The sequence below is a fragment of the Somniosus microcephalus genome, chromosome 17 (assembly GCF_052327205.1).
Source record: "Somniosus microcephalus isolate GS21.2 chromosome 17, FLI_Smic_1.0, whole genome shotgun sequence".
In the NCBI taxonomy this organism is placed as follows: Eukaryota; Metazoa; Chordata; class Chondrichthyes; order Squaliformes; family Somniosidae; genus Somniosus; species Somniosus microcephalus.
In genome coordinates, this window is record NC_141003.1 from 80,472,433 (window position 1) to 80,500,233 (window position 27,801).

Consider the following 27,801-nt stretch of genomic DNA (forward strand, 5'->3'; position numbering starts at 1 on the left):
CTGTGGTCGTTCTAGATGCAAGAAGGATGTTCCCGATGGCCGGGGAGCCCAGAACCAGGGGTCACAGTCTAAGGATAAGGGGTAAGCCATTTAGGACAGAAATGAGGAGGAATTTCTTCACCCAGAGAGTGGTGAACCTGTGGAATTCTCTACCACAGAAGGCAGTAGAGGCCAATTCATTAAATATATTCAAGAAGGAGTTGGATATATTTCTTAAGGCTAAAGGGATCAAGGGATATGGGGAGAAAGCGGGGACAGGGTACTGAGTTTGGATGATCAGCCATGATCTCACTGAATGGCGGAGCAGGCTCGAGGGGCCGAATGGCCTACTCCTGCTCCTATCTTCTATGTTTCTGTGAGCGAGCGCCATCAAGGAGCAGGATGGAGAAAAGTAAATCAGTCCGCAGATTCAGACTGCGAGAGCAATACCAATTCTTTTCCATAAAACAGCCGAATGGAGCTTTTGTGGTTGACATATAAACAATACGAGAAATGGAATAGTCAACAAGCCATTTAAAAAGAAGAGAATAAAGGTGAAACATAAAAGGAATGATGAGTTCTGCAGCTGTGCCAAGAAGATCTTCCTCCTCCAATGACTCTGGAAAATATATTTTCACAGCGGCTCCTGATCAGCTAGCTGTAATTGTAGTTTTTCCGCATGATTTCTCAAAACATGTCAGAAGGCACCATGACGAAATATTTGGTTGATCCTGAATGCACAAATGGATTGACGTAAGTAACACAACTGCAGTGTTTTCCAAAATCCAAGCTATATGTCAATGTAATAAACTACCGTAAAATTATCAATGAGGGCTTGAGTTATTTTTAACTGCTGTTAATAGATGTGTTGAATTTTGAAAAGAGATGGACATGAGAAAATAACAAACTGTTGTTTCCCAAGTCATCCTCTCCATCCACCTCCATAACACCGCCCACCTCTGCCCCTGCCTCAGCCCATCTGCTGCTCAAGCCCCTCATCTCTGTCGCTGCCACCTCCAGAAGCGATTATTCCAAAGCTGCCCCGGTCAGCCTTGCCATCCACCACCATTCATAACCTTCAGCTCATCCAAAATCCCGCTGTCCACATCCTATCCTGCACCAAATCTCGCTCATCTATCGCTCCTGTCCTCGCTGACCCACATTGGCTCCCTGTCCCCCAGTGACTCCAATTTTGAACATTACCCTATATTATGAAGTGATACATTTGGTAGGAAGAATGAGGAGAGGCAATATAAACTAAAGGGTACAATCCTAAAGGGGGCGCATGATCAGAGAGACCTGGGGGTATATGTGCACAAATTGTTGAATGTGGCAGGGCAGATTCAGAAAGCGATTAAAATTTTTTACGGGGTCCTGGACTTCATAAATAGATGCATAAAGCAAGGAAGTTATGATGAACCTTTATAAAACACTGGTTCGGCTTCAACTGGAGTATTGTGTCCAATTCTGGACACCTCACTTTAGGAAGGATGTGAAGGCCTTAGAGAGGGTGCAGAAAAGATTTACGAGAATGATTCCAGAGATGAGGGACTTCAGTTACGTGAAAAGCTGGGGTTGTTCTCCTTAGAGCAGAGAAGGTTGAGAGGAGATTTGATAGAGGTGTTCAAAATGATGAGGGGTCTGGACAGAGTAGATAGAGAGAAACTGTTCCCATTGGTGGAAGGGTTGAGAACCAGAGGACACAGATTTAAGGTGATTGGCAGAAGAACCAAAGATGACATGAGGAAAAACATTTTTACGCAGCGAGTGGTTAGGATCTGGAATTCACTGCCTGAAAGGGTGGTGGAGGCAGATTCAATCGTGGCTTTGAAAAGGGTATTGGATAAGTACCTGAAGGAAAAAAAATTGGAGGGCTACGGAGAAAGGCAGGGGAGCGGGACTGGCTGAAGTGTTCTTGCAGAGAGCCAGCACGGGCTCGACGGGCCCAATGGCCTCCTTCTGTACTGTAACCATTCTATGATTCTCTGGTTGCAACAGTGCAAAACACTTCAAAAGTACTTCACTGGCTGTAAAGCGCTTTGGGACATCCTGAGGTCAGGAGAGGCGCTCTATAAATGCAAGTTTCCTCTCTTTCCTGCTCTGCTCCATGACCGGACCTCTGCCAGCTCGGCCTTACACCAGTGCTGCTTTTTATGTGGGCATCATTAACTCAAGCTGCCTTTGAAGGCAAGTGGCAGTAAATGTGCACATCTAACGTTGGTGCTTAACAAGCCAAAAGAAAAGCATTAACGCGGAGTCTGCATGTTAACAAGCAATAAACCGATTGCTGAAGTGAGGGCAAAAATTAGAGAATGCTTTGTTCATGTTAACATACAAAGTTATTACACATTAACACATGCTGAGCCTGAATGCACAGAAGAATGTCGGCCCCCACTTCTGATTTGAGCATCGTAATACACAGCAGTATGAGCGCTATTTCCTATTAACAGTAAATTAGTGCCGATAATATAGTATTGTAGATTCTTAGTGGGTAATTTACAACTTCGCTGCCCGGGTAGTAACCTGACACAGTGGATCGCTCGCCCGTTGTCAACTGGATAAAAATCAGGCGGGTTCTACAAAGGGCAGGCAGATTAACACCCAGGCGGCTAAATTGAAAGTGACCCCCTTCAAATTTAACAAGATGGAAGGAGGCCATTCGGCCCTCGGGCATGTGCCAGCTCTTTCAAAGAGGTATCAGCTTCGTTCCATCATCTCCCCTTTCCCCATATCCCTCTGGTTTTGTCTCTTTTTCAAATATTTATCCACTTCCATTTTAAAAGCTAGTACGGATTCTGTTTCCACCAACATTTCCCCTAAACTCTTCCTTCAGCCTTTCAGTTGTGATTTTAAATTTATACCAACTAGTTATCAACTCATTGATCAGTGGAAATATTTTTTCCTGATTAACTATTTTAGTCAATTCTGACCTGAATAGTTGGGCCTAGAAAGTCAGTATAGCCACTTTTGGGGCGGTAAAGTCGGGCGGCCGCTAAAGTTTGCGCCCGGCGCAAAGTCGAGCCCCCTTCGCCGATATTCAGTTGCATCGCCCTAAGAGGTTGCTGCTGCGCTAAAACAGGCGATGCACGACTATCATTAGGTGCTAAGCCGGCAGCCCGGGGTGCTAACACCGGAAGTTGGGCGCAGGGCAGGTGCGGCGAGCTGCTGATTGCCGGCAGACACTCTGGCTCCGGTGAGCTCTTAAAGGGGGAGGGTGGATTTGTATTTTTGACAGGCCGAGAGGGCTTCTCTCCATCAGTTTGTTATGTGGTACCGGTCTCCTCCTCTCCTCCTTCCTTCCCTCCCTCCCTCCCTCCCTCCTCCTCCTCCTCCTCCTTCCAAAGAAGGAGTGTTGCAAAACGGCTGCCTTTTCTACTGCAGGAGTGCCCTTTAATTTGCGCTCCCCGCGGCCCGCATCAGCTGAGCACCGTTCCACTTCACAGTCGTTCGGGCCGCCAGGCGCACAATGGGGCAGCGTGAGTGAAGTTCCGGTTCCGGGCGCACAAAGGGCGTTGCACGACGAAATGACGTCATGATCTGCGCGCGCAGATGAGCGCGCGCAATGACTTTGCGCCGGCACTAAATGTCTACTGAAGTTGGGGCGAGGCGCAGATCGCGCTGCGCCCGGGCGCTAAGCGCCTAGCGCTCGAGATCTACTCCTCCTAAGGCGCTAACGGCTGGCGCAGCCAACTGAATTTCTAGGCCTTGGTGCTTAAGTTATTGGCCCAGAAATTCGGGTCTCCACGGGTGAGTACGCACAGGGTACTCACCCGTGGGCCCGGTGGAAGTGCCGATTTCCTGCATGCACTGCGCATGCGCGGGAAACCGGCACTTCCGTTCCTCGGAACGAAGAGGTTCAGAGGTCGAACGCGTGCGCGGGGGAGGCTGCGCGTGCGCATCAAACTTAGTTTTTTTTACAGGTTTTCCCGTGAGGGTAAGTCTGCAGAATTTACACATATAAAAAGCAGGCGTAAGGCCTGCTTTTTACAAGGTAAGTGGTGAATTAATTAAAATTAAAACATTTTTTCCACAGGTTTATTATTTTTAAATACTTTAAAGCAAGTTAAGTTTATTTTTAGCCCTGTTAGAAAATAAAATTACTTTTTTCAAAAATTTAAATTATTGTTTAAAATAGTTATTTAATGTAATTTATAGTTTATTTAAAAAATGTGATGTTTTTTTAAAATTTATTTGAAGGTTTAGTGCTATTTTGGGGGCCGTAGTATTTATAAGTTTTGACAGCTCTTCCTGTCAACCTTATGAATGGAGCATTCCCTGCTCCGATTGGCTGCCCATGGCCCACGTGATCCCAGGGGACACATCGAACTAACTGCGCCCCTGGGATACGCAAGCACTGCGCGCCGGCAGCTGGACCAGGCCCCGGATCGGAATTCCACGGGGCCCTACAGCTCAACGGCCGGCGCGCAAGGTAAGTGCAGATCGGGGGCTTACACCCGCGGGAAACCCCCGACCTGAATTTCTGGGCCATTGTGTTCTTATACTTTATATAGCCGTGTTCAGATCATTGTGTAATTGTAGTTAAAACCAAATGATAGTAGTGGCATACACATGCTTACCACTTACACAGGTTTATTCCAGCTCATGTCTATCAAGGGATGTGGAACAAAGGCAGGTAAGTGGAGTTGAGGCACAGATCAGCCATGATCGAAAAAAAGAAGACTTGCATTTATATAGCACCTTTCACAACCTCAGGAGGTCTCAAAGTGCTTTGCAGCCAACAAAGTACTTTTTGAAGTGTAGTCACTGTTGTAATGTAAGAAACGCAGCAGCCAATTTGCACACAGCAAGCTCCCACAAACAGCAATGTGATAATGACCAGAAAATCTGTTTTAGTGATGTTGATTGAGGGATAAATATTGGCCCCAGGACACCAGGGATATCGGAATAGTGCCATGGGATGTTTTACGTCCACCTGAGAGAGCACACAGTTTAAAGTTTCATCCGAAAGACGGCTCCTCCAACAGTGCAGCGCTCCCTCAGCAGGGCACTGGAGTGTCAGCCTGGATTTTTGTGCTCAAGTCTGTGGAGTGGGATTTGAACCCACAACCTTCTGACCCAGTGGATGAGAGAGTGCTACCCACTGAGCCACAGATAACACTAATGGAATGATGGAACAGGCTGAAGGGGCCGAATGGCATATTCCTGTTCCTACGTCTTCCTAACTATGGTTCGTATTGCCTAATAATAGAAACATACTGAAAGTCTATTTTCTGAATATGTGTCTGAGAGAATGAGCAGTTTTTTAATAAGTTACAACAGAAGTTCTACTCTCAAAAAAGTTTGCCTAATTTTTTGGGTTTAGCCTTTGCCCTATAGATAAGGCCTCTGAAATTGTTCTGTGTGATTCGACTTAAATTGTTGAATCACAAAGCAAAATGCACTTAAAAATTCTTTATGCATCAATATGATGGGATGGGATCTTGATATTGCTTGCCCGTCTGTTTTCAAATTTGCTGCTACTTTACGGTCTTTCTACTTTATGGATTGAAGCGTTATCTTCGCTCACTTAGTAGCATTCTTACCTCATTGTGGGGGGGGGTGGTGAAATTGGTCTTCGCCAGTCGCGTGAAATGTGCTCATAGCGAATCGACTGCCCATTTTAAACCGTGCTCCATTTTCTTGTCCATTGGCTTCATTATAAAACAAAATTGGATGTCATGTAAAACGGGCTGTCAACTCGATATGAGCGCAGTTTCTGGCTACTGCCAAAGGCCAACTCCACCCCCGCACCCCCAAGGTTCAAGCCCCATTCCGGGAGCGAGCATAATCTCGGGCTGGCCATGCAGCATGTTACTGAGTGAGTGCAGCATTGTCAGAGGTACTTACATTGGATGAGATATCAAACTGAGGCCCTTTCTGAGGTGGGTTGTTAAGGGTCCCGTGGCACTCTTTGACGAAGTGCAGGGAAGCTGGCTTGACCAACGTACCCCGCCTAGGTAAATAAAATCTCTCGTTTTGTTCAAAACAGAAAGGAGAAGGCAACTGCAGGGAGGGGGAAGTAGTTTCATTATTGATGTACTTCCCTACCCAGATGTTGCGGAACTATAGTGGTTTTGTTTGTTTGTTTTGTTTTTATTCTGCTTGCCCAGGACCACCCTCTTCAAAGGGAGCAAGCAATTGGAAGAAGAATTTCACTTTTATTTACCTCCCTTGTTCATTGTGGTCCCACTGCTTTCATTGTTATTAAATATATAAAGTATTTTTAGAAGACTTTTGGGAGCCTTGGGCACTAATGTTCTGAGGCCACGTGAATGAGAGTAAAACATTACACTCTCACTTTGTAGATTGCTTATTGGTCATTTTGGGAGAGTATGTGACATGTGGAACAGTTTGAAACAACACAGTCTGATTTAAGTAATAAAGAAAGACTTACATTTATATAGCGCCTTTCACGACGTCTCAAAGCACTCTACAGCCAATGAAGTACTTTTTGAAGTGTAGTCTCTGTTGTAATGTGGGAAACGCAGCAGCCAATTTGCGCACAGCAAGCTCCCACAAACAGCAATGTGATAATAACCAAATAATCTGTTTTTGTTATGTTGGTTGAGGGATAAACATTGGGCAGGACACCAGGGATAACTCTCCTACCGTTCTTCGAAATAGTGCCATGGGATCTTTTACATCCACCCGAGAGCAGATGGAGCCTCAGTTTAATGTCTCATCCAAAAGGCGGCACCTCCGACAGCACAGCACTCCCTCAGCACCGCACTGGCATGTCAACCTAGCTTTACGTGCTTAGGTTCCTGGAGTGGGACTTGAACCCACAACCTTTTGACTTTAAGGCGAGCATGCTACCAACTGAGCCACAGCTGACACAATAATGGCCTTCATAATGCATCATAAGTCTTCTTCTTCTTATTCTTAGGCAGTCCTTCAGAACCGAGGATGACTTGCTTCCACATTAAAAATGAGTTCGCAGGTGACTGATGAGTCCAATGCGGGACCTACAGTCTCTGTCACAGGTGGGGCAGATGATGGTTGAAGGGGCGGGTGGATGGGGTACTTGGGTTGACATGTGCTCCTTGCGCTGCCTGCGCTTGGCTTCCGCTTGCTCCCGGCGAAGAGTCTCAAGCTATTCGGTGCCTCCCCGGATGCTTCTCCTCCACTTTGTGCGGTCTTGGGCCAGGGATTCCCAGGTGTCGGTGGGGATGTTACACTTTTTCAAGGAGGCTTTGAGGGTGTCCTTGAAGCGTTTCCTCTGCCCACCTGGGGCTCTCTTGCCGTGCCAGAGCTCCGAGTAGAGCGCTTGTTTTGGGAGTCTCGTATCGGGCATGCGGACAATGTGACCCGTCCATCGGAGCTGATTGAGCGTGGTCAAAGCTTCGATGCTGGGCATGTTGGCCTGAGCAAGAACACTGACGTTGGTGCGCCTATCCTGCCAATGGATTTGCAGGATCTTGCGGAGGCAGCGTTGGTGGTACCTCTCCAGTGCTTTGAGGTGCCTGCTGTACATGGTCCATGTCTCTGAGGCATACAGCGGGGTGGATATTACTACTGCTCTGTAGACCATGAGCTTAGTGCCAGGTTTGAGGTCCTGGTCTTCAAACACTCTCCTCCTCAGGCGACCGAAGGCTGCACTGGCACACTGAAGGCGGTGTTGGACTTCGTCATCGACGTCTGCCCTTGTTGACAGTAGACTACGAGATATAGAAAATGGTCCATGTTGTCCAAGGCCTTGTCGTGGATTTTGATAATCGGGGGGCAGTACTGTGTGGAGGGGGCAGGTTGGCATCACAAGTACATCGCTGGCTGTGTGCAGGGGTTGGATCGAAGGCAGTGCTGCTCAGTTGGCACCATGCCAGACTGTTAACAATTACATAGTATTACACAGTATTTACAGCACGGAAACAGGCCATTCAGCCCAACAGATCCACGCTGGTGTTTATACTGCACACAAGCCTCCTCCCACTCTTCTTCATCTCACCCCCATCAACATATTCCTTTCTCCCTCATGTGTTTATCCAGCTTCCCCTTAAATGCATCTATGCTATGCGCCTCAACTACTCCCTGTGGTAGCAAGTTCCACATTCTAAGCACTCCCTGTTGAATTTATTAGTGACTATTTTATATTTATGGCCCCTACTTCTGGTCTCCCCGGCAAGTGGAAACATCTTCTCTACATCTACCCTATCAAACCCTTTCATAATCTTAAAGACCTCTATCAGGTCACCCCTCAGTCTTCTCTTTTCAGCCTGTTTACTCCTTCCTGATTGGTTTAACCTCTCAGATCCGGTATCGCTCTCGTAGATCCTTTTTGCACCTTTTCCAGTGCCTCCATATCCTTTTTATAGCATGGAGACCACAACTGTACTCCAGGTGTGGTCTAACCAAGGTCCTACACTTTTCAATTCTATCAATCTAGTGTTTGCTTTTTATGACCTTATTAACCTGATTTGTGTATCTGTTGTTTGAAATAAGGAACAGATTTTTACCTGATGGCTTAGTGCATAGAAGCACCACCTAGTGTATCAAGGATCTGCTGTACATTTAAAGGCACGTGCCATCTACTTTGGTTCCTGGGATAACGTAGTGCTGAACATATACATGAGAGGAAGGGTTCAACTTCATTCCCTGCTTTGCAATTTATCTGACCTGAGCAATAAAAAGAAAGAAAAACTTGCATTTATACAGCGCCTTTCACAACCTCAGGACGTCCCAAAGCACTTTACAGCCAATGAAGTACTTTTTGAAGTGTAGTCACTGTTGTAATGTAGGAAACCAATTCGTGCACAGCAAGCTCCCACAAACAACAATGTGAAAATGACCAGAAAATCTGTTTTCGTGATGTTGATTGAGGGATAAATATTGGCCTGGGACACCGGGGATAACTCCCCTGCTTTTCTTCTAAAGGGTTTTTATGTCCACCTGAGAGGGCAGACGGGGCCTCGGGTTTAACATCTCATCGGAAAGATGGCACCTCCAACAGTGCAGCACTCCCTCAGCACTGCACCGAGATATCAGCCTAGATTTTATGCTCTGTTCTACTAGGAGGGGGGTTTGAACCCACAACCTTCTGAGTCAGAGGCAAGGGTGCTACCAACTGGACCAAGGCTGGCACCTTCATAATAGGGTAACTAGCCTCAGTGAGAGGGCTGCAGGCTTTCCCAAGTTAAAATCTAGATGTGTGCAGGATAGAGTTGGGTCATGGCTTGCATACTGAGCTTTGCTTTGCTGCTGCTGAAAATCTTAATTCTGGGCGCCACACTTTAGGAAGGATGTCAAGGCCTTAGAGAGGGTGCAGAAGAAATTTGCTAGACTGGTACCGGGGATGCGGAGCTTCAGGTATGTGGAGAGACTGGAGAAGCTGGGGACACAAATTGAAGGTAATTGGCAAAAGAACCAGAGGCGACATGAGGAAAACAGTTTTTATGCAGCGAGTTGTTGCAGTCCGGAGTGCGCTGCCCGAAGGGGTTGTGGAAGCAGATTCAATGCTAACTTTCAAACGGAAATTGGATAAATATTTGAAGGGGAAAAATGTACAGGGCTGTGGGCAATGTTTCCATTAAGCTGCGTGGCCGCACAGCAGTCTTGAGGTCCCGCGCAGCCGGCTCACCGGCTTTTAAATGAAAAAAAACGCGCATATGTGAAATTTTAAATGGGCCGCGCAGCCCAAAAAACAATTAGAACGAACATTGGCTATGGGGAAAGGGGAATTGGACTAATTGGATAGCTCTTCAAAAGAGATGCCAAATGGCCCCCATCCGCGCTGTGGTTATAGCCACGATTCTATGGTTAAAGAGGCACCTTAAACATTCACTCCCTCCATCACCGATGCACCGTGGCTGCAGTGTGTACCATCTACAAGATGCACTGCAGCAACTCGCCAAGGCTTCTTCGGCAGCACCGCCCAAACGCGCGGCCTCTACCACCTAGAAGGACAAGGGCAGCAGGCACATGGGAACACCACCACCTCCCAAGTTCCCCTTCATGTCACACACCATGCTGACTTGGAAATATATCGCCGTTCCTTCATCGTCGCTGGGTCAAAATCCTGGAACTCCCTCCCTAACAGCACTGTGGGAGTACATTCACCCCACGGACTGCAGCGGTTCACGAAGGCAGCTCACCACCACCTTCTCAAGGGCAATTAGGGATGGGCAATAAATGCTGGCCTTGCCAGTGACGCCCACATCCCAGGAATGAATTTTTAAAAAACATAGAAGTAAACTTTCTGAAAAACCCACTCGGAAACTGGGCTGTCTGGTTCAAAACTGGATGGATGACTGCCTTCCTCGGTGCCTCTGGGCTAGGGAGTGGAAAAATCAGCCAAGGTTCCAATATTTGGCGTGTCCCAATAAGTAAATGTAAAATTAATGATACAGGTTCTACAGGAGGGGTGCCAACTCTGGTTGGGCGCAATCCTGGAGGTTGCATCACACGGCCTCCCACCTCCAACCGCCCCACCCACGCAAACTGCCTTTACTTCCCCATATGCAATTTTTAATAACTAGTAAGCAAATTATTTAAAAAGAAAAGGAAAAAAACAAATAGTTTGCTTGTGATCGAATGTATTGACTCTCACTGTCGAGCCTCACATATGAATAGTGGCCACTTGAGGTAACAGACGGTAGTGAGGACCCAGGATACTGTACCCACCAAGGAAGCAGCACTTTCAGGAGAGGAAGAGACAGAAAGAATTGATGAGAAAGAAAAAAATTGAAAATGGCTCATCTTCTAAACCTACCAGAACAGAGATTAATGTTGGAAAAGGATCAAATGTTCAGCTCCACTGTAATTCTATACAGAATGCAAAGAATGGCCCGGAACTTGCGGTCCTGAGGACAGCGAACTGGCAGCATCCGCCGTCATTTCGCCTTTGAAACTGACCGCGACTTCAGAACTTAGGTGCAGCCTAACGTGGAAATGCTGAAGTTGTGGTCTGTGATTCACTGCTCCTCCCCCACCCCGAGCCAGCAATCTTTGGAATTCTCTTACTCAGAGAGCTGTGGAGGCTGGGTCACTGAATATATTTAAGGTGGAGATAGACAGATTTTTGAATGATAGGGGAGTCGAGGGTTATGGGGAGCGGGCAGGGAAGTGGAGTTGAGGCCAAGATCAGATCAGCCATGATCTTATTGAATGGCGGAGCAGGCTCGAGAGGCTGAATGGCCAACTCCTGCTCCTACGTCTTATGTTTTTGTGAAATCACTGATCTGATGAAAACTTCCCCCTTTCCAAACAAATATCGCCGTTAGAAACCCCATTAAAAAGTTAGACCCATTCAAATGAGGTATAACTTGGGTATAATGGTGATCGGAGTAATAACTACTGATAGAGAACCGTTCTGGCCCTGAAAAACTAATTTTATATTGGAGGAATGTCAAATTTCTCCATTAAATTAAAAATTATTAGATTTTTATTTTGTTTGTTCATGATTTTTCAGCTTCTGCCTTGACCCTTGTGTACGTAAAAAAAAAATTATATCGCTCTGTGTAATTTTTTTTTTTAAGTGGTTGATTGATTAGTGCTTTCTATTTCCTGATTTGCTGTCTGAGAATTCTGCAATGTGACTGACTGATTAGACAGCTTGCCGACATCACAGCAGCTCGCGCTATGGAATTCCTACTAAACTACGCTTAAAAGCCAAACTCCTCACCACACAGAGAGAGCGCGAGATCTTTGTGGGAAGCTTACATAGGGGCCGACGGCAAACACCTTTGCTTCGCCGCTGACCGCAAAATTACGGGCCATTATTTTTTTTACTTTCCCAATAAATTTTCTCGCAGGTTGCTCCCAGCAATTTTTTAATTCCTGGAGGTTCCAGGACAATCCAGGAGGGTTGGTAGCCTTTGTTGGAGGTGCCGACATTCAGATGAGATGTTAAACTGAGGCCCCGTCTGCTCTCTCAGGTGGAGGTAGAAGATCCCACGGCCACTATTTCAAAGAAGAGCAGGGGAGTTCTCCCCGGTGTCCTGGCCAATATTTATCCCTCAACCAACATCACTAAAAGCAGATTATCTGGTCATTATCACACTGCTGTTTGTGGGAGCTTGCTGTGCGCAAATTGGCTGCCGCGTTTCCCACATTACAACAGTGACTCCACTTCAAAAAGTACTTCATTTGCTGTAAAGCGCTTTGGGACGTCCTGAGGTTATGAAAGGCGCTACAGTATATATGGATGTGAGTCATTCAATCCTTTTTAGAAGGTGCTGAGTGTTCAACTGCCATTCAGTCATGCAAACTGCATTAGCCCAGGAACCAAATTAGATCGGCAGTGCACTTAGAAAAACAGCTGTTCCTTTACACAGCGCACTTTCTCAAAACATTGGCCTGTATTTTCCGATGCCTACGGGTGTGTACGGGCTGTGTACGTGCCCGCAGTCACCTTGCAAGTGCCAGTTTCAGGCGTGCGAAGCGCATGCGCTGAAAACCAGTCTGTCAAGAATCCCCTTGACAGATTCTCCGCCTGCCCTGGAGAAGGGCCTCTGCGGGGGAGAGTTCCGCTTTCTGGAGAACCTCCACCCGCTGAAAACCCTTAGAAATCTTACGCCTGGTGAAAGCAGTGTAAGGCCTGCTTTTACCAGCAGAAGAGTCTAAAAAAAGTTTTTTTAATATTATTTTTCACGCATTTATAATTTAAAAATAATTTTAGAAAAGGTAAGTTCATTTTTAGCCCCGTAAAAAGCTTAAATTTTTTTTCAAAAAATTAAGTTTCTGTTTAAAATATTTAATTGAATGTAATTTTATCTAATTTTAAAAAGTGATTTAAAAAAAAAAAATGTTATTTAATGTTTTGATGTGTTTTTTCAGTGATCCCCATTCATATATTTGACGGGTCTATCTGTCAAAAGTATGAAGGTAGATTCCCTTCTCCCATTGGTTCCCCATGGCCCACGTGATCCCAGGGACGCTTGCGAACCGCCTGCGCCCCTGGGCCCTGCGCATTTCGAGTTTGGAGAGGCCCAGGAGCGGAAATGTCCGGTCCTCGGGAGTCCTCAGGTAAGGGCGTAGATTTTTTCCAGATCGGAGGCCTCTGCACGCAGGAAGCCTCCAATCGGAAAATCCGGACCACTATTTCAGTTGTAATGCTATAACCTGCACCTCAAATTTACAGTTGATTTTTGTTTTCCTGACTTTGAAACGGGCTAAAGTAAAGTCCTTTGTTTGCCGGTAAGCAATTAAATAGATTGAGCAGAGCATTTTTGCATCTCATTAAACCTACCATTAAGCGCAGGCTCTGCTTGAAACTGAACAATTTCAGTGAATCAGTTTCAATGAATGAATGAATAACTGCCACTGACGATGATGTAGCCACATTTAAACCCAACATTTCACATCTTATTAAGGCAGTTTACCTGTGTGTCTGCAAATGGGTCTGCCATTGATCATTTCAATACATTAATTGAGCTAGCAACTACTGCCTTTTTGTGGGCGAGAGCACCACACTACGACTGCTCTTTGTGTGAGGAAGTGTTTCCTAACTTCTCGCTTGAATGGCCTGGCTCTGATTTTACGGTTATGTCCTTAATACGGGCTACTATTGACGATGATACAATTTTGCTGCATTTGATTAAGTAGAGCGTTTTGCACCTTGTTAATCCTGCCATTTTGTGGAGTGTCTACTGTCTAAACCTGCCGTTGATCAGCAGCCGTTAGATTTTGACCACCACTAGCAGCTTTTATACTGTGCCACCCTTGTCAAAGTCAGCACGCTTACTTGGTTTGTCTTTTCAGTACATTGTGGAGGTTTACTTGGAGCCAGTGCACTTGGCCACACCCCTTGCCCCTTCCGACACGGCCTGCCTGCCCAGCAACCCCCACCCCCGGGCAGCAACAGCAGGCACGTGGCGGTCTGGATCTCTCCCGGAGCTGATGGTCGAGAGCTTGCTGTAACGGGCCAGATCCGTGATGCGCTTGGAAATACCATTCACACAGGAGCTGATGCTACTCATGGCCATGGAGGAGATGCTGGTGTCGGGGTGAAAAGGTTTCATCACTTTGCAGATGCAGATCGAGTAGAAACATAGAAAAATAGGAGCAGGAGTAGGCCATTCGGCCCTTCGAGCCTGCTCCGCCATTCAATATGATCATGGCTGATCCTCTATCTCAATACCATATTCCCGCTCTCTCCCCATACCCCTTGATGCCTTTTGTGTCTAGAAATCTATCTATCTCCTTCTTAAATATATTCAGTGACTTGGCCTCCACAGCCTTCTGTGGTAGAGAATTTCACAGGCTCACCACCCTCTTGAAGAAATTTCTCCTCATCTCAGTCCTAAATGTCCTACCCCGTATCCTGAGACTGTGACCCCTCGTTCTAGACCCCCCCCCCAGACAGGGGAAACAACCTCCCTGCATCCAGTCTGTCTAGCCCTGTCAGAATTTTATACGTTTCAATGAGATCCCCTCTCATTCTTCTAAACTCGAGTGAATACAGGCTTAGTCGAGCCAATCTCTCCTCATACGACAGTCCTGCCATCCCAGGAATCAGTCTGGTGAACCTTCGCTGCACTCCCTCTATGGCAAGTATATCCTTTCTTAGGTAACTTTCCTTCCTCGACCTTCTCCACTTCTCGCTGGCCTTTGCTGTGGCTTTTACTCACGGTTTTCTTGGGTGCTCTTCCTGGGTGTTGGTTTCTGCTCCTCATTCACCTTCAGACACAAAAATTGTTGCCGTCAGTTCCATGAAACCAGCATATCTGGAGCTGGCAGTGTTAATACAGCACTAAATACAATGTAAAAGCAGCTACTGCTAGTACAGTAATGGCATTAATATCACTATTTCTTTAAGAAGATTCCACGCACAATATTGCCCTCAGTATTTTTGCTTTGACTCCTGAGGAAAGTGTCATACTGAGAGAGAGCCGTACCATTGTGCTTAGGTGTCAACTTTGCTCAATTCATAGCACTCTCCAGTGTCAGCTGTGGATCAGTGGGTAGCACACTCTGCCTCTGGGTCAGAAGGTTGTGGGTTCAAAGTCCTATTCCGTGAGACTTGAGCACATAAAGCTAGGCTGACACTCCAGTGCAGTACTGAGGGAGTGCTGCACTGTTAGAGGTGCCGTCTCTCGGATGAGACGTTAAAACCAAAGGCCCCGTCTGCTCTCACAGGTGAACGTAAAAGATCCCTTGGCACTATTTTGAAGAAGAGCAGGGGAGTTATCCCCGGTGTCCTGGCCAATATTTATTGTATGCAAATTGGCTGCCACAGTGACTACACTTCAAAAGTACTTCATTGGCTGTAAAGCGCTTTGGGACGTCCTGAGGTCATGAAAGGCGCTATAGAAATGCAAGTGTTTCTTTCTTTCTAATCGAGCGTCATCGATTTGTGACTGTGTTTATGCAGCGAAATCCGGCACACTCATCCGGATAACTTGTTGTAGGTCAATCACAACAACAACCTGCATTTATTTAGCACCTTTAATGCAGTAAAACATCCCCAGGTGCTTCAGGGGAGCGTAACCAGACAAAAAAAAGTTGACTCTGAATAAAATCACAAGAATAAAAGAGCAGGATTTAGCAATGTAAACACAGAGGGCCCATCGCCTCGACTCAAACTGAACAAGAACCTACGCCAAAGCACCTCCTAAGTAATTTTAACGGCCAATTTGTACAAATCCTAATTCAATTTTTAGCACCCATAAAAATAAACATACATGTGCTTAATGTGACTTGCCCATTAACTGACCATGTGGAGTGATAATTGCACTAAAAGTGAATACTTTACCAGAGGGGGAAAAAAAATATTTTGAAAATAATCAACATAATATTATTCCGGTGATCAGACTTAACTTCTGCTGTGGTGTCTCCATGTTCTTCATTACTTTTGCAAGTCCTATGTCTATACAATTTTATAAAGCTACTGGACCATACAGAAAAGGGAAACAACTCTACAAAAACTGTCACATTTTATTCTCGCAAAGCAAAAGAAATTCAAGAAATAAAGTGCCAGTTCCACCTAGAAAAAACAGAACTTCATCACAAGAAAGGAAGGGGAAAGAGGCTCATCAAGTTTCACCGCTACGTCACTTCCCTATCCAACGCTTTCTCATCAATAATTTGCATTCAATCAGCTTCTTGCAACAGTGCTGTCGGCAGTTTGCGGTGCGTGGAGCAGCCTGAAATGTGACTGTCGCGTTCGCTTGAAGACATCGCCATACCTGCCGCCCGTGAAAAATATTGGGACCGACTTTCCTGACCTCTGTACCCAGGGAAATGCCCATTTCTCCGGACGCAAAGGTCTGGGAAAGGGAACAGATACCCATTACGCCGGGCATCCCCCCGCGCTTTATACCTCAGCTGGGATTTCTGGGGCTTCCCCGGGAGGGGGTGGCGCGGAAGGAAAAATTACCCCCTACAGATCTCGCCGGGGGAAAGGGGAAAGGGTTCGCCGGGATGAATGTGGGAAAAGCAGGAACGCGTCAAAAGGCTGATCAAAGAGGCAAAGAGCGACCTGGAAAAAAAAGCATAGTGCAGAGGAAAAACTTAATAAAAAACAATTTTGACACTGCAATAGCAAGAGGGCTGTCAGAAACGATGTGAGCACATTAGAAGATGCAAACAGGGTTGAAACTGAGGTACTGTAGTAAGTATTCCGAATGGTGGCTTCCTTAAAGTATCCACCAGGGAAGACACAACAAAATGCTCTCCCCAAAAAAAAAGGATTGCCAAGCAAGCAAATGAAGAAGATAGCAAAATACTGCGGATGTTGGAAATCCGAAATAACAACAGAATAACAACAGGGAGACCAAACGCAGATTGGGTGACCGCTTTGCGGAACACCTCCGTTCAGTCCGTAAGGGTGACCCCGAGCTTCTGGTCGCCTGTCATTTTAATTCAACGCTCCATTCCCACTCGGACCTCACCGTCCTTGGCCTCTTGTATTGTACCACGGAAGCTCAACGTAAACTCGAGGAACAGCACCTCATCTTCCGATTAGGCACTCTGCAGCCTTCCGGACTCAATATCGAGTTCAACAATTTCATATCATAACCTCGGCCCCTATTTCATTTTTTCTTGTAATTTTTCCACTCCTTTCCCCCCCCCTTTCCTTTTGTTTCGCTCTCACACCTGGCAGCTATCCCTTGCCCTGCCAGTACACTTTACACCTAATCTCAGCCTATTACCATCTCGTCTAGCTTCTAACACCTTTTATTGTCTCTTTTTTACTTCTTTTGTTTCTTTTATTCTTTTGTCCGATCGCAGCCCTGCCTCCGATCTATCTTTTCTTTCCAGTTTTGAAGAAGGGTTCGACCCGAAACGTCAACTCAAATTTCTGTCCACGGATGTTGCCTGACCTGCTGAGTTTTTCCAGCATTTTCTGTTGTTAAAGCAAACGAAGGACTTCGACATGGTTAAAATTCCTAGACAAGCTGAAGGGGCTTAAAGCCAATAAATCCACAGGGTTTACGAGGGCATAACAAAATGTAACTGTCCTGATCTGGCTGTGCCCAGCTGCGCCCTGTTATTAAAGGAGAAAGACACACTCACAAGGACATCAGCCCGCATGTGTTATGCAAGCTGGCCCTCTCATGTTATCAAGAATGTAACAATCACGAGGTTTCCTCTGTTTACCTGATGACATTGCTGCTGAGAAGTCAACCAGCACGACAACATCAATAGTGGGATCGTAGCGGCGAGCTTCCATTTCTTCCCTTTTGCCAATATTCTTCCCTCCCCTCCTCCCTCTCTTGAAGGTATTGGGCCTTATTTTCCGATCGTGCCCGCGTGCGGAGGCCTCCGATCTGGAAAAATCGACGCCCTTACCTGAGGGCTCCCGAAGTGCGTACACTTCCGATCCTGGGCCTCTCCAAACTCGAAATGCGCAGGGCCCACGTGTCCCAGAGGCGCAGGCGGTTCGCAAGCATCCCTGGGATCACATGGGCCATGGGGAGCCAATAGAAGGGAATCTCCCTTCATACACTTGACAGATAGACCCGTCAAATATATGAATGGAGATCACCCCAAAAACACAGTAAAACATTACATAATTTTTTTTTAAAACCACCACCTTTTTAAAATTAGTTGAATTACAATAAATTAAATATTTTTTAATTACATTTTTTGAAAAAAATAATTAAAGTTTTTTACGGGGCTAAAAATAAACGTACTTTTTTTTAAAGTGTTTTTAAATGATAAATGAGTGAAAACATTTTTTTTTTACTTTATTCAACTCTTATCCTGGTAAAAGCAGGCCTTACGCTTTTACCAGGTGTAAGATTTCTAAGTGTTTTCAGCGGGCGGAGGGTCTCCAGAAAGCGGAACTCTCCTCCCGCAGAGGCCCTTCTCCAGGGCAGGTGTCTGATCTGTCAAGACCATTCTCGACAGATTGGAAATGTCGGTTTTCAGCTCATGCGCTGTGCATGCCTGAAACCGGCATTCCCGATGTCCCTACGGGTGGGTACACAGCTCGTACACACCCGTAGGCATCGGAATATCCGGCCCATTGTCTTTCTGCTTGGTAGAGTCAAAGGTAGAATTTTCCCTTCAGTACCTTACCAATGCTTCCTCTAAATTGTCTTTGTTGTACCTGTTTATTTCAGTCATAGAATTATAATGGCACAGAAGGAGGCCATTCAGCCCGTCGGGTCCGTGCCGTGCTCTCTGTAGAGCAATCCAGTCAGTCCCATTCCCCCGCTCTATCCCCGTAGCCCTGCAAGTTTATTTCCCTCAAGTGTCTATCCAGTCTCCCCTTGAAAACATTGAGTGTCTCCGCTTCCACCACTTCCATCGGCAGCGAGTTCCAGGTCCTCACCACTCGCTGCGTAAAAAGTTTTTCCTCACATCCCCCCCTCTGTATCTCTTACCCTAAACCTTAAATCTGCATCCCCTAGTCCTTGTACCATCAATTAGTGGGAACAGCCTTTCCCCATCTTTTCTCATCTAGCCTATCCAAACCCATCATAATCTTGTACACCTCTATCAAATCACCCCTCAACCTCCTTTGCTCTAATGAAAACAAATCCAGCTTCTCCAACCTGTCCTTGTAGCTAAGATCCCCCATCCCTGGAACCATTCTGGTAAATCTCCTCTGCACCCTCTCAAGGGCCCTCACATCATTCCTGAAGTGTGGTGACCAGAACTGGACGTAATACTCCAGTTGTGGCCTAACCAGCACTTTATAAAGGTTCAGCATAACTTCTCTGCTTTTGTACTCAATACCTCTACTTATGAAGCCCAAGATCCCATATGCTTTGCTAACCACTCTCTCAATATGTCCTGCCATTTCAATGCGCGGTCCCTTTATATTTCTGTGCATGCGCGGTATTGCAAAGCTTGTGAGCAGCCCGCGTGGGACCTTCCAGGTTACTGCGAGGCCATGCATGCACACAGCTCGGTGGGAACATTGTACCTTACCCAAATGATTATTCATGTGCGAGTCTTAGCGGTGACTGTTCACCAGGCTACAAACACACTTCTAATGGGTCATTGGATAGCAGTCCACAGCAGAAACCTTGGCCAGTCTTCCACTCCCTGAACTAAGGGCACCGTGGCCAATTATATCAGCCCTACTTCAGCCTACCTGCGATTAGCTCAGTCAGCAAAGACCGAGGTTTGAACTTTGGATTCTCGTGGTCTGTATGGCTCAGCTCCACACTGAATAATCTTCTTCATCTTTCCTGCTGGTTTTGTGTTCAACATGACGACTTTGAACAATCTCAGAAGCTCTATATGATAACTTCATTATTAAATGAATACAAAATTTAAAATTCTGCAATGGATAGGGGACTGACACACACAGGGATCACCGATAAGAAAGTTGGTCCCAATAAAACAAATTCCAATTTTATAACGGGGGTTGTGGAATTTTCTTGGATTTTTACCAGCATTTTGGGAATTACAATCCATTTTAGGGTGAAAATTGTAAGCCAGTGACACCTTGATCTGAACGAAAGGCCGTGTGATTACAGATAGACCAAAAAAACGTGAAACAGTGCGAATTGCTTTATATCCCAGAAGGCGTCAGTACATTCAGCTGACCAGGTGATGCTTTGTTAAATAGCGGGACGGCTTTTGCGGGTCGCATCAGCGAGCGCACACTTTGGTCTCGCTGACCTTTACTTTCAATGTTCTCGGTGCCTTTCAAACGATCGACATCACGAAAATATCAATAGCACTGAAACATTGCTGAGCGTGCTTTGTTTGTCAGGCTCATTAAAAACAATGCATAAAAACAAAGGGAATATAAATAATTAATTCCCCTCGGTTTTTTGTTCCCCCCAAAGTCACTTACATGTACTGGATTAAAAAAACAAGAAACAGCTGCAGCAATGTCATTTCTGAGGTAAGAGAGCTTTCGTGAGACTTACGGTTCCTCTTGTGAACTTGGTCAGGTTACCGTGCCAGCTACGGGTTATTCTAGGCTGCCTGCCAGCTTTATCCTTTGGGCGGCAGCGCAATGAACTCGTGGCAATGATGCACGTTCCCCCTTTCTCTTTCTGGACTGGCGCTAATGCCCACGGTCCCAGCGCCAATCTCGAAAGAGAAAGGGAGAACGTGCACAGGTGCCATCTTTCTGATGTAGAAGATTCCATGGCACTATTGAAAGAAGAGCAGGGGAGTTCGACCTGATGAACTGGCCAACATTTATAGGAAGAAAGAAAGAAAAACTTGCATTTATACAGAACCTTACATGGCCTCAGGACGTCCCAAAGCGTTTACAGCCAATTAAGTACTTTCTGAAGCACTGTTGTGATGTAGGAAATGTAATGTATTCCTCAACCAACATCACTAAAAAAGACTAGTTGGTCATTTATCTCATTGCTGTTTGTGGGACCTTGCTGCACAGTATTTCCCTACATTACAACAGTGACTACACCTCAAAATATTTTGTTGTCTGTGAAGGGCCTTGGGATATCTCATCCAGTCCTTCAACCCTCCGCGATCTCTGCGCTCCTCCAATTCTGGCCTCTTGAGCATCCCCGATTTTAATTGCTCCACCATTGGCGGCCGTGCCTTCAGCTGCCTGGGCCCTAAGCTCTGGAATTCTCTCCACAAACCTCTCCGCCCCTCCATCTCTCTCTCCTCCTTTAAGATGCTCCTTAAAACCTACCTCTTTGATCAAGCTTTTGGTCACCTGTCCTGATATCTCCTTGCGTGGCTCGGTGTCAAAGTTTCCTTGGTAACACTCCTGTGAAGTGCCTTGGGACGCTTTGAGGAAATGAGGAGGAACTTCTCTCAACAGGTCGTGAGTCTTCGGAATTCTCTTCCCCAGAGCGCTGTGGAGGCTGGGTCATTGAATATATTCAAGGTGGAGATAGACAGATTTTTGAACGATAAGGGAGTCAAGGATTATGGGGAGCGGGCAGAGAAGTGGAGTTGAGGCCAAGATCAGATCAGCCATGATCTTACTGAATGGCGGAGCAGGCTCGAGGGGCCAAATGGCCGACTCCTGCTCCTACGTCTTATGTCTTATGTTCTTATGTTTTACTACGTTAAAGGTGCTATATAAATACAAGCTGTTGTTATATAAATGCTAGTTCTTTCTTTGGGATGAGCAAGGGTGTAGGTGGATGTCAGGATATTCAGAGGTGTGGCAAGTTGCATCATGCTTTTTCTGGAAGGGAGGAAGAGTTGTGAGAGCCAAGCTTATGATTTTTTTGTGAATTTATTTGGGATTGATATTGGGATGGGTGACGTAATAGCACGGGTAACGTACTAGCACGGTGGCATAGTGGTTAGCACTGTTGCCTCACAGCGCCAGGGACCCGGGTTCAAATCCGGCCTCGGGTGACTGTCTGTGTGGAGTTTGCACATTCTCCCCGTGTTTGCGTGGGTTTCCTCCGGGTGCTCCGGTTTCCTCCCACAGTCCAAAGATGTGCGGGTTAGGTTGATTGGCCATGATAAAAAAATTGGCCCTTAGTGTTAGGGGGGATTAAATACGTGGGGTTACGGGGTTACGGGGATAGGGCTTGGGTGGGATGACTGTCGGTGTAGGGACCGGGTGCTAGGGTTTGGATGATCAGCCATGATCTCGTTAAATGGCGGAGCAGGCTCGAAGGGCCGAATGGCCTATTCCTGCTCCTATCTTCTGTGTTTCAATGTTTCTATGTTTCTAACTCACTACGCACTTGGTTTGAGTATAAAGCAAGACTTTAATCAACTTGTTTCAGAACATGGAAGTCTAGTTGTACTTCACTAGTTCCTTGTCTTACAAAATGTTCCTGGCAAGCTGGGCCCACGCCCGAGTATTTATACTCCTTGGACGGCGCCACCAGCTGGCCATCCAGCGTTATTTCATGAGTAGTTTCTTGATGAATGATGAGATTTATAACAATGGGTTTCTTTTGTTTATGGGATGTGGGCGTTGTTGGCAAGGCCAGCATTTATTGCCCATCCCCAGTTAACAGCTGTCATAGAGCTCATGTTTCAGAATATTTTTTTTTTGGGGGGTAGACTGCGATTGGCTAGAACTTTTTTCGGTGGAATGTGTGTGGGTAGATGTTTTCCCTGGAACCTGATTGGGAAGAAAACTGAAATTGAGGAGGATAACATTTTGCCGAACAACAGAAGTTGAAAATAACGAAGAACAGAAAGGAGAACTGCAGAAACTTAACCGACAAGGAAAAAATAAAAGACACTTAAGCAACAAAAGAGGAAAACAGACTCGACGGTCACAACATAAACAACAGCCCCGTGATGTATGCAGCGCCAAGCACCGGACAAGTTATTCTAAAAATATATGTACAGATTTATAACTTTTGTAAGAATCGTTTGTTGCACTCGGCCATTGCATTGTGGGAGTCTTGTAAATGCACTTAGAAAAACTTTAGGCTCATGGAACTTTATTGAAGCCAAACTACATGAATGAGACAGCTTGTGTGCTGATAGTTTTGAACCACAGACCATGTAACCCAGCCTAATGGGATGCCTGCACTATACCTCGCAGAGGTTTCGCTTTAATGTGAAATGCTATTAGCCGAATGCTATTTATTCATATTTTCGCTCCACTGCTCAAATGCCTTGCCAGCTAATTGGGTTTCATTACAAATTTCCCCCCTTGCCTAGTCCGGCAATTAGGCAGTAGCCATGCTTTACGACCCCTGGCTCTCCTCTGGGTAGCTTTGATCAATGCTTTGTTCAGTGACACACATCTAATAACCAGGAGTGGCAAGAACTGCACTGTCAGCCATTGATTTATGTACCCAGCCCACATCCTAGCCCAAATAGAGGTGTAATTAGCAATCACAGTGACTACTGATTTGACCTGACCTGTAGGCAGTCAGAGTTACCTTTCATTCTCGCTGGCTCGCCACTTCTTGCTTGGATTCACAATGTACTGTCTTATTTTATTATGGATACCCAATTTCTGGGCTGGTGATTCATACATTGTTTAAATGCTCCTTAAAAAGAAAAAAGAAAGACTTGCATTTCTATAGCGCCTTTCGCAACCACCGGACGCCCCAAAATGCTTTACAGCCAATGAAGTACTTTTTGAAGTGTAGTCACAGTTGTAATGCAGGGAACGCAGCAGCCAATTTGCGCACAGCAAGCTCCCACAAACAGCAATGTGATAATGACCAGATCATCGGTTTTAGTGATGTTGATTGCGGGATAAAGGTTGGCCAGGACACCGGGGGCTTAACTCACCTGCTTTTCTTTGAAATAGTGCCATGGGATCTTTTACGTCCACCTGAGAGAGCAGACGGGGCCTCGGTTTAACGTCTCATCTGAAAGACGGCACCTCCGACAGTGCAGCACTCCCACAGCACTGCACTGGGAGTATCAGCCTAGATTTTTGTGCTCAAGTCCCTGGAGTGGAACTTGAACCCACAACCCTCTGACTCAGAGACGAGAGTGCTACCCACTGAGCCATGGCTGACACTGTGACAGCAACAACAACAACTTGTATTTATATAGCACCTTTAACGTAGTAAAACGTCCCAAGGCGCTGCACAGGAGTATTATAAGACAAAAAATTTGACACCAATCCACATAAGGATAAATTAGGGCAGGTGACCAAAAGCTTGGTCAAAGAGGTAGGTTTTAAGGAGCGTCTTAAAGGAGGAGAGAGAGGTAGCGAGGCGGAGAGGTTTAGGCAGGGAATTCCAGAGCTTAGGGCCCAGGCAGCTGAAGCCACGGCCACCAATGGTTGAGCGATTATAATCAGGGATGCTCAAGAGGGCAGAATTAGAGGAGCGCAGATATCTCGGGGGGTTGTGGGGCTGGAGGAGATTGGAGAGATAGGGAGGGGCGAGGCCTTGGAGAGATTGGGAAACAAGGATGAGAATTTTGAAATTAAGGCGTTGCTTAACTGCTATAAAGCATTGTGTTTCCATAATAAAACCATTACTTTTTACCTTTCACACATCACAGTGCAGTTATACCGTCAGTTCTGTATTATGAGGAAGAAGCTTCTGCTTCACAGCGACACAGAAGCAACGGTATAACTTTGAACAGCGGGTCCCTTTCTGAATCTGAAATGCAATGGTGTGAAGCTCCCTCAAGGAGGCCACCTCACACCATCCAGGCTTGCCGCTGTATGGTGTGTAGTTGTGAAGGGCAGGGCTAAACCGGCTTTTAAAAAGTGCTCGGGCAGTCTGATTGACCTTTGGGCACTTGGTACACTTGCTAAGGAAAGGGATTATGTTCGGTATGGCCTCTTGTGCCTACGTTTTCGAAACATTTTAAATCACTGATTGGAGCAGGGTTCCGCACGTGCAGGTATTCACGTGGGCGAGCCCTTCTAGATCTGGGAGTGTGATTCACAGCCCACGGCGTAAATGGAGCATTGTCCACCAAGAATCACATTTTGAACCTACTGTTCACAGATTGGTAGCAAAGTTTGGGCATTGTCTTACACAAAGATGTCACGCTACATTGAGCGTTATACCATGGGACTACAGAACCAAGTGCTCCTAATTCACAGTACTTTTGAAAGAATTTTTTTTTTAAATGCTCATATTGTATGTCCTCCTTCTGGTACAACAGTCCTCTAAGGGTTAATTATAGAAGACCCCCTCTACCCCACAAGAGGTGGTAAATTCTCAAAAAGACCGGACAATCCCAATCCCTATCATGTTATTCTATTTTTTGCTCTTGCGGTTTGGGTGACACTATCAAGTGCAGTATTTATTGTGCATCCCGAGTTGCCCCGAAGGCAGTAAGAGTTAACCATGGTGTGGAACAGGGTCACATGTAGGCCAGACTGGGTAGATACAGCAGGCTCCCCTACCCGAAGGACCCTAATGAACCAGTTGGGTTTTTATGACAATTTGAGAAGCACGGGCAGCTTTTATGGTTATTTTTCTGGAACTAGCCCATAAATTACCAGATTTATGGGGGAAAAATTCAGTATCGCCCTGTTTGGGGCGCCATTATTGGCCGTGCGCAAAGTTTAGCACCTGACGCTAATTATCGCCTCCGACGGCAAACTTGGCTTTTATCGCCCCTGGAGGTGATTGGAGCGCTAAATCAAGCGCTTCACACCTGCCTTAAGGCGCAAAGGCCGAGGAGCGAGGCGCTACCTCAGAGCGCTGCCGAAGCAAGGAAGGGCAAATCAAAATAAACCTGCAAAGTGCTGCTCAGTACTCAAAACACCTCCACACAGCGTTGAATCTCTCCAGAAGTCTCTCTCTCTCTCTCAGAATGCGTGATGCAAAAATGTCACCAACAAAAAAAGGCAGGAAGTGGTTGCCTTTAAATAGCGCTCCCCCAGTCCCTTCCTGACTGCAAAACGCTCCCCTCAACCTGTCGTTGCTAGCGGCAGGCGGTAAGGCAGGAGGCGCCACTCAATATCCAGTCCGGGGCGCTACCAGGGCGTTGCGCACTCGACTGACGTCACGCTCTGCCGGCGCAGGAGATCGTGGCGGTAGTGTTTAGTGCCGCCGCAAAATGTTTAGTTAATTTTGCGAGCGGCGCAAACATCGCCACGCCCGGGCGCTAGTTGCTTTGCGCCACAGTAGCGCCCTCTTAAGGCGCTAATGGGAGGCGCAAACAACTGAATTTTTCCCCCATGGAATTTAATTCCGCAACTCACAACCCCTGGGTTGTGAGTACAGCACAATACCCAATAGGCTACCATACTCTATGTTGTTCTGAGGCATATTATTCTATGATTGAATCATAGAATTTCATAATACAGCAAGATTCAGCCCATCGCGCCTGTGATGGCTCTCTGGAGGAACTATCTAAAAATCCCATTCCCTTGACCATTTACACATACCCTTTTATTTTTTATTTTTCGAATACTTATCCACTTTCTTTGAAAAATGAATTGGGCCACAATTTGCTGTCAAAACAATGGAGAGGATAATGGCGCTCGGCGTTATTTATGCGCAAATGCTACAACAACTTCAGGCGAGGACAGATGCGCGCTTAAACACGGAAATCTAAAAGTTGCTGTCCGAGTTGCGCCGCTCCACCGTTAGCTTGGCGAAAGCAGCATCTCGCCGTCTGGCTCACCATTGAAATGCATTGAGTGGCGTGAAGTTGCTGTATTTGCGCGGTAGATACGAACTAAACTTGCCACAGAAAGTTAGAGCTGGTCGGAAGTGATGCAATGAGCCTGTCTTGGAGCCGTTTAACGTCTGCGCGTATTTAACTAAACCTGGATTAGCTGTCAGAGATTCTTATAACAATGTGCTGAGTGTTAATTACTGTCAAAGAATCTCCCTGGTGCTGAAAATTAGTGATTGCAAGTGTGGAGGCTCATTCCGTCAGATTTTAATTGTTGTTGGAGGTTTTTAACAATGTAAAATTTAAAATGACATTTTTTAAACTTTTCCTTTCTCTCTCTTTTTTCTCTCTCTCTCTTAATTCAATCTTTCTTTCCCGCTCTTTATTTCTCTTTCTGTACCTGATTTGCCATTGAATCCACCCACCCACTTCCTTCTCAGTCATTGCGCTGTTTATTTCTCAATCCTGCAAGCTGATCGGTTAAGTGGAAACACAATTTCATGCTCTGTTCACTCAGGACAGGGATGCTCGGCTTCTCTCCCGGCGACGTTATCAGCTCGCACATTCAGCAACTTTCCACCCAAAAAAATCATTAAACGGGCGAGGACAAGTGTAACTAACGGCGGACGCCGTTCATTGCGCAATTTATGGGCCATTGCAGATTCTGCTTCCACCACTGCTTCTGATAAGGCCTTGTCCTAACAATCCTCTGCCTCAAAAACGCCATCTAACCTCTCCCTTTCGATCTTTTGTGATGATCTTAAATGGATGCCTTCTAGTTACCAAGCCACCAACCAGTGGAATTAGATTTTTCCCATTTACCTCATCAAAATCCCTCATAATTTTCAATATCTCTAGCTGATCTCCTCTTAGCTTTCTTTATTTTTAATAAAAAGAGCTGCATTTCTTCAGCCTCTCCTCATCGCTAGAGCTTGTCATCCCTGGTATCATCTTCTGCACCTACTCTGTGACCTTGTGTCAACTGTGCCCCAGTGGATAGCACGCTTGCCTCTGAGTCTGAAGATTGTGGGTTCATAGTCCCACTCTAGAGACTTCAGCACATTAAAGCTAGATTGACACTCCAGTGCAGTACTGAGGGAGTGCTCCACTGTTGGAGGTGCCGTCTTTCAGATGAGACGTTAAACCGAGGCCCTGTCTGCTCTCTCAGGTGGATGTAAAAGATCCCGCGGCACTATTTCGAAGAAGAGCAGCGGAGTTATCCCCGGTGTCCTGGCCAAATTTATCCCTCAACCAACATAACAAAAACAGGTTATCTGGTCATTATCACATTGCTGTTTGTGGGAGCTTGCTGTGCACAAATTGATTGCCGCGTTTCCCACATTACAACAGTGACCCCACTTCAAAAAGTACTTCATTGGCTGTAAAGTGCTTTGAGACGTCCGGTAGTCATGAAAGGCGCTATATAAATGCAAGTCTTTCTTTCTTTCTTGACATCCTTCTTAA